General features: G+C 42.3%; 1 non-coding gene across 1 annotated transcript; it reads left to right on the top strand.

Annotated features, from left to right (window-relative positions):
* Positions 1 to 12,116: 12,116 nt before the first annotated feature.
* LOC117148968 lies at positions 12,117 to 12,295 on the top strand. The gene has a single exon (XR_004459969.1). It is a non-coding gene; the product is annotated as a 5.8S ribosomal RNA (ribosomal RNA).
* Positions 12,296 to 12,865: the final 570 nt, after the last annotated feature.

The following is a 12,865-nucleotide window of genomic DNA, read 5'->3' as shown; positions in this document are numbered from 1 at the left end:
AAACTACTATAGGTAGGCAGTGGTTGCCGACCTCTCATATTGTTCAAAACTTATGTATTCATATGATTTTGGCAATTATATGAGTAAATTAAATAATATACTTATGAAAATGATTAATTATTATATGTATAAGGGAAAAAATGCTGAAATATCCCACATTCCTTAGTATTATAGAGAAAAGCCATTATAATGAGAGGGTATAGTAGTGTAAACGACCGGAATTACGACAGAGGGTTCAAAAACTACTATAGGTAGGCAGTGGTTGCCGACCTCTCATATTGTTCAAAACTTATGTATTCATATGATATTTTGGCAATATAATATGAGTTAAATTAAATAAAATAATACATATGGAAAAATGATTAATTTAATTATTATAGTATATTAAGGGAAAAAATGCTGAAAATATCCCACATTCCTTAGTATTATAGAGAAAAGCCATTATAGTGTACAAATTTGTTTTCTCAGTTCTATAGAACACGGGACTTGGCTCCGCGGATAATAGGAATATATACGCTTTTTAGATAATATCGTTGAAACAAAAGTCAAGTTTCTATTATATATAGTGTAAGGGTGATGGGGTTGCTGGTCCTGGAAATTTCCTAGTTTGCTGAAAATCGAACACTCGGAGAAAAGCGAACACTTGACTTTGTAAATGCGCGGGCGCGACCGGGCGTACGTTTATTGATCGTGGTAGTTATTTCATACTAAAGCTTATTCGAATGCGTTGGGTTCTCCCAAGCGCAGCGGAGACTCCTCGGAGACTCTGTGGTGAAGAGCGGGAGAGCGTAAAAGGGAGTGGAGAACGTAAGAGGGAGCGGAGAGCGGGTGACAGTCCAAACCCCGTAACTCGAACATTCCGCCCCCCTTGCAATCACTGGGGTTGCAACATAGCCATCCTACGGCAAGCTGCAGGCACCGGACACGATCCACCCAAACACGGTCTTTTGAGCGACCGGCATTCCCTCGTCGAAGGTCAGGAATCCGGATTGGATAACCTTAGGATAAATGTCTGCTCCTAAGACCATGGATACGGTAGCAGGCCGATGGAACCCGTCATCCGCCAGCATGATGTCCCTGTACTTGGACACTACGGTGTCGCTCAATGCCCGGACAGGTGTACGGATCCGCACCCTGGGCTCGATCTTGAGCACGACCTCGAGCTTCGTGTTCGCGTCGATCCTGGAGCGAATCGTCGTCATGCAGACCTTCTCGTCGCCAACATTGGTCATCGAAAGCTTAAAGGCTGACGCCAACGAAGCGTCGATGCAGCTCATGGGGCTGCACGGATCGATAAGTGCTGCGGTCTCGAAGGTCTTCGTCCCGGTCTCCAACTTGACCAGCGCTGTGGGAAGGATGTTCACGCTGTGGCGTTGCAGCAGCGACGAGAGCGATGGGCCTGGCGTCGTCGATTCCGGTCGTCGTGGCGGTGAACTCCTACGCTGAGTTGGCGGATTGTGCCGGCGGGAACGTTGGGACGAGGCCGAAGCTGCTTGCCGGGTTGGCACCGGTTGGCGACGCGAGCGCGCTCGCGACCGCGACAACGAGCTAACCTGCTCGTGCATGTGGAGCAGCGTGTGGTGGGATCGGTCGCACTTCTTGCAACGATCACCGCTTCGGCAGTCTCCCGTGGAATGCTCGTGAGCGAGGCAATTGGCGCAGTATTGGTTAATGAGGACTGCTCGCAAACGCTTTTCAGCGCTGAGCTTTAGGAACCTCGCGCACTTCCGAAGAGGATGGATACCGCGGCAGACTCGGCATCGGTAGGATTGAATACCTCGGGTACGTCTGCTCTCCACGGCACGAGCACTGCGTGCGTTTTGTTGACGAGGAGCCATGCTGCGCGTAGTCGAATGTCGAAAGGAGATCGAAAACGAAATGAAAAATAACGGATGATTAGTGATAGTGAACTACAACTAAGGACGAGAGGAGCGCCTATTATTGTGGAGATTCGGAAGACTCCGTCGGCAAAAGCACCACTTTTGCCACTGGACGTTTAATAACTCCACGTGCAGTACGGATGTTTACTACACGGACGTTGCCGTCAGCTCCTGGGAAAACAGACTCAATTCTGCCGAGCCGCCACTCATTTGAGGGCAAGTTGTCGTCCTTGATGACGACCATGTCATCGATGCGTAGATTTTTGGACGGGGCCTGCCATTTAGAACGCTTGTGGAGTTCTTTGAGGTACTCTTCTTTCCATCGCACACGGAACTGCTGATGGAGAGCCTTCAAATGCTGCCACCGATTAAGAAGGGATTTCGTTTCCCCCTTTACTTCGGGTTCCACCGTGGACATAAGGGGTCCCCCGACAAGGAAATGCCCTGGCGTCAGAGCCAGCAAGTCTGTCGGATCTTCAGACATAGGAGAGAGCGGCCTGGAGTTAAGGCACGCTTCTATTTTTGCCAAGAGCGTGGAGAGCTCTTCGAACGTGTATTTTCGTGTGGCCGTGCATTTGTAAAATAGCGTCTTGAAGCTTTTTACGCCTGCTTCCCAAAGGCCTCCCATATGGGGTGCTCCCGGAGGAATAAATTGCCATTGCATCTCTTGATGAATATAGGCATTCGTCACCGACTCTTTTACGGCTTGAAGGAAATCGCGGGAAAGCAGGGTGGCAGCCCCAACAAAGGTTTTGCCATTGTCTGACTGGACTTGACGTGGACACCCTCTTCTGGATACAAAGCGAGAGAAAGCGGCAAGAAACTTCTCGGTCGTTAAGTCAGATGTAGGCTCTAAGTGGATGGCCTTGGTGGAGAAACAAACAAAAACTAACACATACCCCTTTGTAATAAGACATGCTCTTCCCGTATAGTTCTTTATATCGAACGGACCGGCGTAATCCATGCCAGTATACGTGAATGGTCGGGAGAACGATGCTCTTTCTTTGGGCAGGACACCCATCAGTTGGCTTTGCAAGCGCTTTTTGTGGATCACACATACTTTGCACGAATTTACCACTGCTTTCATCAGGTTCTTGATTCTCGGAATCCAGTATTTCGACCGGATAAGGCGCACCATTAACTGGTTACCACCATGGAGAGTTATGCGATGCGTGAAATTCGCAAGGAGGCGAGAAAGCAGGCAGTTATACGGAAGAATCACTGGATGGCGTTCATTGTATTGAAGGCTTTCGGAAGCCGCCACACGGCCGCATGCCCTGATCAGTCCTTGCGGATCTAGAAACGGGTTCATGCTTAGGATGGCACTTGAACTTGGCACTGGACGCTTTTCACTTAGGCAGTGATATTCCACAGGGAATTCTTTGCGCTGAGTGTTCGAAATTAGGAACCGCTCGGCGGCGGCGATTTCAGTGGCCAGTAGATGCACATCAGATGGAGATGTCTGCTTCCTGCACCGCTGAATGAAGCGATAAACATAAGCAAGGACTCGTAGAGCTTTCTCTAGCTTGGAGAAACGTGCCAACAACTCTTCAGAAGGAGCTTTCGCGAGATGGACTTTTAGAGCACGCTTCTCCAGGTCGGTCACCGGAGCGTTGACCTGAGTTGGCCATTGGTTGCGTGGATTTTGCAACCAAGTCGGTCCGTGCCACCATAACTGGCTATCGGCTAGATCTTGGAGGGAAACTCCTCTACTTGCCAGGTCTGCTGGATTATGCTCAGATTGAACATGAGACCAATTCTCTGTTTTTGTGGCCTGGGCGATCTTCGTCACCCTATTGGCTACAAATGTGGTCCACTGGCATGCTGGCTTGCTTAACCATGCAAGCACTATCGTGGAGTCCGTCCAACAGTAAAGTTCGGAGTTAGTCGTAGGCATCTGCGGAATGATGGCTGCAGCCATTTCGGAAAGCAATAACGCTCCGCACAGCTCCAATCTTGGGAGCGAAACCGTTTTGACTGGTGCTACCCGGGTTTTCGCGGTCAAGAGTTGCACCATAATGGTGCTGCCCACTTCTACGCGGACATATATGGCCGCCCCGTAAGCCTTTTGCGACGCATCGCAAAAGCCATGATGCTCGACCTTGAAATCTGGACGAAACGATAGCCAGCGTGGAATGCGTATCTGCTCTAACACTGAATAACTTTGAAGAAAATTCAGCCATCGCTGACAAAGCTCATTTGGAATGTTTTCGTCCCACCCAAGTTCCTGCAGCCAAATCTCCTGCATGAAAATTTTGGCTCGAACGATAAACGGCGCTAACCAGCCGGCAGGGTCGAACAATTTGGCAATTTGGGACAGGACTTGGCGTTTTGTAAAGGACGTTTCGATAGCCAACTCTGGCGGGACGAAGAAGAATTCGTCGGAGGTTGCTTTCCAGCGAATACCGAGGGTTTTGGCAGTACTTTCTGCATCGATCTCGAGAAAATCAGTATTTAAAAGATGGTTGCTCTGAATGGCCGCTAAAACTTCCTTTTGGTTGGAGGTCCATTTCCTCAATGGAAATCCGGCAGAATTCAGAGCGTCTCGGAGCTCTTGCACCATGAGCTGAGCTTCTTCCGTGGAGTCCGCTCCGGCTAAAACATCATCCACATACATGAAATTTCGAATGACATTGCTAGCTTTTGGATGGCTGAGTTCTACGTCAGCTGCTAGCTGCTGCAGTACTCGGATCGCCAGGAAAGGCGCGCAATTGACTCCAAAGGTTACTGTTTTCAGTTCGAAATCTCTGATTTCCCCTCTATTGTTACGGAAAAGTATTCGCTGGAATGGAGTGTGTCTCGGATCTACCCAGATCTGCCGATACATTTTCTCGATATCGGCGTTGAACACGTATCGGAAATAGCGCCACTTCAGAATTTGAATGGTCAAGTCGGACTGTAAGACAGGGCCAGCATGAAGGATATCATTTAAACTGGTACCATTCGATGTTGGGCTGGAGGCATTGAATACTACACGGAGTTTAGTAGTTACGCTCTCCGGTTTTAAGACGGCGTGATGTGGCATATAATAGGCGTTGCAATCATGCGTAGGAAGAACTTGTCGCATGTGCTTTAAGTCGAGATATTCCTGGATCACCGAATCGTATCTCGCTTTCAAGGCCTCATCTCTTTTTAGACGCTGCTCATTTCTTAAGAACTGAGCCAACGCGAAAGACCTAGAATGCCCTAGCCCGGAACCGATATGTTCTGGGTCGCGAAAAGGCAGAGTAACGACATATTTGCCGCACTCGTTTCTCGTGGTCGTTTGAAGGAAATTCTTCTCGCACATGGAATCGGATTCTTTTACCAACTTTGTTGGTATATCCTCCACCTCCCAAAATTTTGTGAGGAGTTTGTCCAGTGAATTATCGTACGCGTGGGAGATCTGTGTCGAAAAAGAGGAAATTCTGCTTTGGGCTGAGGCTGAGACTGGCCCAGTTAGTACCCAGCCGAAAATGGTCTCTTGCCCCAAGAGAGAGCCACAGATGTTGGTTTTTGCTCCACTCAGAAGCACCGAAGGCAGGATGTCGGCTCCGATAAGTACATCTATTTGTGCGCTCTCATAGAACTTTGGATCCGCCAATGGAAAATCGGGAAGATCCCGAAGGAAATTTTGCGGAATTGGGTAGGAAGGCAGATTTCCGGCTAGTTGAGGGAGGACATAGGCCGTCGTCTCCAACTGCAACGCGGGCCTAGTCGGAGATCGGATGGTGAAACTGCAGAGCTTCTTGGACTGAGCAGCTACTGTTTGGTTTAAGCCCGAGACTTGGGCTTGAACCACCTGGAATGGTAATCTAATTAGATTGAACAGTCGCTCGGTTATGAATGTCGCTTCTGATCCGGAGTCGATCAGGGCGCGTGCCTTAAAGTTAGTGCCAAGATGGGAGATATTGATTATGGCAGTGCCAAGAAGGATAGCTCTTGAGCCCGTGGCGAAATAATTTTGAACACCGGCTTGCTCATTTGGAACGAAATTGGCCTGATTAGCGGAAATTGGCCTTGCAGGATTTGAAGGGCTTGAATTGCTGGAACAGAGGTTGTTTCGGTGCAACAACGTGTGATGCCGGCCACGGCAAGTAAAACAATTGTGAGTGCTTTTGCACTCACGAAGCTGATGTCCCGTTGCGAAGCAGTTTAAGCATAACTGCTTCCGTTTAATGTAGGCTGACCGGTCGTCAACCGACATTTGGAGAAACCGCGGACATACACGGACAGGATGGTTCTCCTTGTTGCACAAGTCGCAACTTTTCAATTTTGGAGCCACTTTCGCCTCGTAGGAATTTAATTTTCTAGAGGGCCCACTTGAGTTTATCGCTTTGGAATGCGACTGACTCGGTACGGACGGTCTCACATCATCGATTGCTTCTAGGGTTCGATGACGTTCTGTGAGGAAGGTGTTCAGCTCTCCCCATGTCGGGATGTCGGCTTTCTTATGTAGCGACTGCTCCCATAAGGAGAGAGTTATCTTCGGGAGCTTGGATGAGCACAGATATACCAGCAGGCAGTCCCAGTTCTCAGTGTTGATGCCTGACAGTTCTAAGGAAGTCAAGCAACCTTGAACAGTACTTTGCAGTACCTTCAAGGCCGCCCCAGATTCCTGTGGTATCGACTGCACATTAAACAGTATTTTCAATTGACTGTTTACCAACAATCGTTTATTTTCGAAACGCTCTATCAGGTTTTCCCACGCAGAGCGGAAACCCTCGTTGGTGAGAGGCGAAATCGAAACTATGGCATGCGCGTCGCCACTTGTTTTGGCATTTAAATGGAATAACTTTTCAACCTTGTCCCATAGGGTTCGGACTTGGTCGCGACGGACGTCAAGCATCGTGACAGTTGGAGCTGCGGATTCCGGAGTGTTGATCTGAGCCTCAAATTCGCTTAAGCGGTCAGAAACCGAAATGAATTTGGCTAGCGCTAGATCTGAAGCAGCCATATTTTTAGCTATGCGCTGTACTGTGGCTTTGGATGGAGTAGCACAGTCGTCGGAAATCTGCGCAGGCGTTCTCACCGAAATGCTTGGGATTCTTGGACTCTTGGGCCCTTGTGGTGAAAAAATAGACCTGGGCTTGTCAGCGGACAATTTCTTCTTATCGTCCCCGATGGGCATAATCGAAGAAATACGAAACGGAAGGGAAGCGGTTTTGGAGCCCGGTCAAACTTTTGAAAAAGTAGACAGATTCCTCAGACTGCACTTAATAATTTAAGTGGTGTAAAATTTACGAAGTGGAAACGTCGTAGTTTAGACTGATCGGACAGGTGACTCGGAGTGAACAGCGAATTGTATAAACGACCTGTGATTTACGGTAATTGGGTCCACCTTATTTATGGTTGGAACCCTTGGAAATTGGAACACAGTGATATAAAATGTTTATTAGAAGGAAGAAAATTTTATTCTTTTATTTACAACTGGAAACGGAGAAAATGGAATGACTGGAATTGAAGTCTTTTCTCCGCGCTGTAAATACTTCTAAAACAACCACAAACTAATATCCCAGCAATACGAAAAGGAAATATTTGTCGGGTGAACGACTTGTATTTGGCCGTATTATTTGTTTATGGATGATTATTTTTTTTGAAAATTTTCAAATAAAATAAAATTAATAGAATAGAAGGAAGAAAATTTTATTCTTTTATTTACAACTGGAAACGGAGAAAATGGAATGACTGGAATTGAAGTCTTTTCTCCGCGCTGTAAATACTTCTAAAACCACCACAAACTAATATCCCAGCAATACGAAAAGGAAATATTTGTCGGGTGAACGACTTGTATTTGGCCGTATTATTTATTTATGGATGATTATTTTTTTTGAAAATTTTCAAAAAAAATTTAATAAATATTAAAAATGTTTAATTTAATTTAAAATGTATTTATTGTTCGGAAATTCATTTGGAAATATACGGAAAAACATTGATGGAAAATAAAACGCCTTTTCCGCGTCGGCACTTGGAATAAATTTTATTTGTGGTATGGACTTGCCGACGGGAAACAATCAAAACTTAGGTAAACTTTGGTTATACGCAATGTAAACTTTGGTACACTTTGGTTAAAGGGAATGCAGATAATCTGCGCAATGTATGTCGCTAATATGTGTGATGTACATGGAGATGTGTGCGTATATGTAGGTATATGGAGATGTATGCGTATATGTATTTATATGGAGATGTAATGCATGCAATGTATATGGGTAAATGGCGGGTAAATATTTAATTAATATTTTACTTTGAATGGCCAGAGGGTATGTGTTGTTTATTGTTTTATTTGAATGTATAGCGAATTGTGTTAAGCGGACTGCGGAGTTGAAGCAAAAAATGTGCGAAATTTGCGAAAAGAATTTGGCTTGCGTTGGACACAGTGAAAACGAGAATAGAATTTTTGCCACTTTTGGCAGAGTGTTGGACTTTAGGAATTTTCACTGAACTTGGCACAAATTAATTTCACTTTCTTCACATTTGGAATTTTTCATTTTTTGGACTGAATGAATATTTAAATATATTCGGAAAATTGGGACTTAGAAATTTAGAACGGTGTAATATGGCGGCGCCCGTGAGAATGGATAAGTACTTTTCTTTAATTGCCTTTTGTCGGATAAATCCGTTTGATTTGACAATAAATCTCAGCAAATTGAACGAAATTGGATTTTCGAACCTTTTGCTGCAGACCGGCAATTAAAGGGGATGGAAGTTTCGTACTTATCTTATAAGTTGGTCGCTGGTGGACAAACTTGAAAAATCCAGGATATCCGTCTTCGAAGGACCAAAATGTAAGGGTGTTGGGGTTGCTGGTCCTGGAAATTTCCTAGTTTGCTGAAAAATCGAACACTCGGAGAAAAGCGAACACTTGACTTTGTAAATGCGCGGGCGCGACCGGGCGTACGTTTATTGATCGTGGTAGTTATTTCATACTAAAGCTTATTCGAATGCGTTGGGTTCTCCCAAGCGCAGCGGAGACTCCTCGGAGACTCTGTGGTGAAGAGCGGGAGAGCGTAAAAGGGAGTGGAGAACGTAAGAGGGAGCGGAGAGCGGGTGACAGTCCAAACCCCGTAACTCGAACATATAGAATAACAAATCGTTTCCATATATTATCTTTAATTTTTGGAGGCAGGCAAATATTATAGTTGTAGTATAGTTGGATTATTATATCGTTACGGTATAATACAAATATGGATTCTTATGAAAGAAATATAAAATTATATTTTAAATGTGGAAATATTATCATATGCGCTTGGTTTTATTTTATATATTACCAGAGAGATATATGAAAAGAGATAAATTTTAAATTTATCTTCAAAATGCAAATGATTTAACTTAATATTTATATTGGTTAAACAAAAATTGTTCATGTGTGGATACAATAATTATGTATGTTGGAAATAACATGATATTTTATAACGAAATATGTATGTATAAAAAGATAAAATTATAGAAACATATATATTACAATAATTATATGAAATTCTTGTTATATTGGTAAAACAAGTATAAATTAAAAATGAAAATATGGATTACGAATGCTATATAAAAATAACCGTAATCGAATGGATTTTTTACTTATAAATATATATTTAAAATTTTACCCAAAGGCGAAATATTGAATTTTATTCAATATAATAAAAATCATGGAATTATATAAAGTGAAAAATCTATATATCTATATATCTATTATATTGCTTATTTCGATTCAAAATATATAAATGGAATATGAAGGAAAAACATTATTCTGGTTGATCCTGCCAGTAGTTATATGCTTGTCTCAAAGATTAAGCCATGCATGTCTAAGTACACACGAATTAAAAGTGAAACCGCAAAAGGCTCATTATTTCAGTTATGGTTCCTTAGATCGTTAACAGTTACTTGGATAACTGTGGTAATTCTAGAGCTAATACATGCAATTAAAACATGAACCTTTATGGGACATGTGCTTTTATTAGGCTAAAACCAAGCGATCGCAAGATCGTTATATTGGTTGAACTCTAGATAACATGCAGATCGTATGGTCTTGTACCGACGACAGATCTTTCAAATGTCTGCCCTATCAACTTTTGATGGTAGTATCTAGGACTACCATGGTTGCAACGGGTAACGGGGAATCAGGGTTCGATTCCGGAGAGAGAGCCTGAGAAACGGCTACCACATCTAAGGAAGGCAGCAGGCGCGTAAATTACCCACTCCCAGCTCGGGGAGGTAGTGACGAAAAATAACAATACAGGACTCATATCCGAGGCCCTGTAATTGGAATGAGTACACTTTAAATCCTTTAACAAGGACCAATTGGAGGGCAAGTCTGGTGCCAGCAGCTGCGGTAATTCCAGCTCCAATAGCGTATATTAAAGTTGTTGCGGTTAAAACGTTCGTAGTTGAACTTGTGCTTCATACGGGTAGTACAACTTACAATTGTGGTTAGTACTATACCTTTATGTATGTAAGCGTATTACCGGTGGAGTTCTTATATGTGATTAAATACTTGTATTTTTTCATATGTTCCTCCTATTTAAAAACCTGCACTAGTGCTCTTAAACGAGTGTTATTGTGGGCCGGTACTATTACTTTGAACAAATTAGAGTGCTTAAAGCAGGCTTCAAATGCCCGAATATTCTGTGCATGGGATAATGAAATAAGACCTCTGTTCTGCTTTCATTGGTTTTCAGATCAAGAGGTAATGATTAATAGAAATAGAAGCAGTTTGGGGGCATTAGTATTACGACGCGAGAGGTGAAATTCTTGGACCGTCATAAGACTAACTTAAGCGAAAGCATTTGCCGGGAAACCAAAGCTTTTGGGCTCCGGGGGAAGTATGGTTGCAAAGCTGAAACTTAAAGGAATTGACGGAAGGGCCCACCAGGAGTGGAGCCTGCGGCTTAATTTGACTCAACACGGGAAAACTTACCAGGTCCGAACATAAGTGTGTAAGACAGATTGATAGCTCTTTCTCGAATCTATGGGTGGTCGTTCTTAGTTCGTGGAGTGATTTGTCTGGTTAATTCCGATAACGAACGAGACTCAAATATATTAAATAGATATCTTCAGGATTATGGTGCTGAAGCTTATGTAGCCTTCATTCATGGTGGCAGTAAAATGTTTATTGTGTTTGTTGGTTTGTCCCATTATAAGGACACTAGCTTCTTAAATGGACAAATTGCGTCTAGCAATAATGAGATTGAGCAATAACAGGTCTGTGATGCCCTTAGATGTCCTGGGCTGCACGCGCGCTACAATGAAAGTATCAACGTGTATTTCCTAGACCGAGAGGTCCGGGTAAACCGCTGAACCACTTTCATGCTTGGGATTGTGAACTGAAACTGTTCACATGAACTTGGAATTCCCAGTAAGTGTGAGTCATTAACTCGCATTGATTACGTCCCTGCCCTTTGCACACACCGCCCGTCGCTACTACCGATTGAATTATTTAGTGAGGTCTCCGGACGTGATCACTGTGACGCCTTGCGTATTACGGCTGTTTCGCAAAAGTTGACCGAACTTGATTATTTAGAGGAAGTAAAAGTCGTAACAAGGTTTCCGTAGGTGAACCTGCGGAAGGATCATTATTGTATAATATCCTTATCGTTAATAAACATTTGTTATAATACAAATAAATACAATTTACCAAAATAAAAATATTACAAAATGATTCCAAGGAATCAAAAGTTAAAGTCAAAATAAAATGAAGATGGCTTTTATTTTATATGTGGGGCTTGGCAACCTCATAAAAAGACTTTAACATTATTAATGTTGTTGTGCCTATTTGTGGCAGTACTTACTACAACAATGGCGTTTCCTATAAAAACAAATTCTCGAAAATGGAAATCGAAGAAACTAAACAAAATTTGAAAGTAGAAGTCGAATTAAAATTAAAATAATTTTGAATGTGGTAATCGAAATAAGTGTGTGTGTATATGGACCATAATATACACGCGTTGCGAATATGTACCATATTGTTTATCTATGTTATGAGCATACGTTGGCTAATGCAACAACCTAAAATATACAATGTTTGTACCTGTCATCCATCAGGTTAATGTTTTATACAAATTTTGCAGTATGTGTCACCCAAAATAGCAAACCATAACCAGATTATTATGATACATAATGCTTATATGAAACTAAGACATATCGCAACATTTATTTTTAGGTATAAAAATAAATTTATTGAAGGAATTGATATATGCCAGTAAAATGGTGTATTTTTAATTTCTTTCAATAAAAACAATATTGATATTATATAAAAATGAATTATAAAACTCTAAGCGGTGGATCACTCGGCTCATGGGTCGATGAAGAACGCAGCAAACTGTGCGTCATCGTGTGAACTGCAGGACACATGAACATCGACATTTTGAACGCATATCGCAGTCCATGCTGTTATGTACTTTAATTAATTTTATAGTGCTGCTTGGACTACATATGGTTGAGGGTTGTAAGACTATGCTAATTAAGTTGTTTATAAATTTTTTATAAGCATATGGTATATTATTGGATTAAATAATGATTTTATTCATAATATTAAAAAAGAAATGAAAAACATTATCTCACATTTGAATGTGAAAAACAATCTATACAATCAATCAATCTATAATTGTCTCTTATTAATGATTCGGAAAAAGAAAAATCTTGGTTTTGTTATTATTCTTCGTTGGTTCGTTAAATGGATAAAAAATAACTTTGCTTACAAGAACTATTGGAACTATTTATAACGAATTTAATTGATTGTTTTATCATTTATATATAAAGAATTTATGGCAAAATATAGTTATATATGTCGGCGCATACTTTTGTAAGCTGGTGGATGTGCTAGAATATTTCATAAGAATAATAATTCCATCAGCTCGGGGAAATCATTGGTATGTCAGCATATTGTATTATGTGTTAGAATATTCCAGAAGTACAGTAATTTCATCATTTCGGGAAATCATTGGTATTTCATCATATTACAATATTGCATACTGCGTTGCTATTGGTCGGCTGTATTTTTGTAGCTTTGGCATCTC

Source organism: Drosophila mauritiana, chromosome X, assembly GCF_004382145.1.
Source record: "Drosophila mauritiana strain mau12 chromosome X, ASM438214v1, whole genome shotgun sequence".
NCBI lineage: Eukaryota > Metazoa > Arthropoda > Insecta > Diptera > Drosophilidae > Drosophila > Drosophila mauritiana.
Note: the sequence above shows the minus strand (reverse complement) of the source record. Positions and strands in the feature narration are given on the sequence as shown.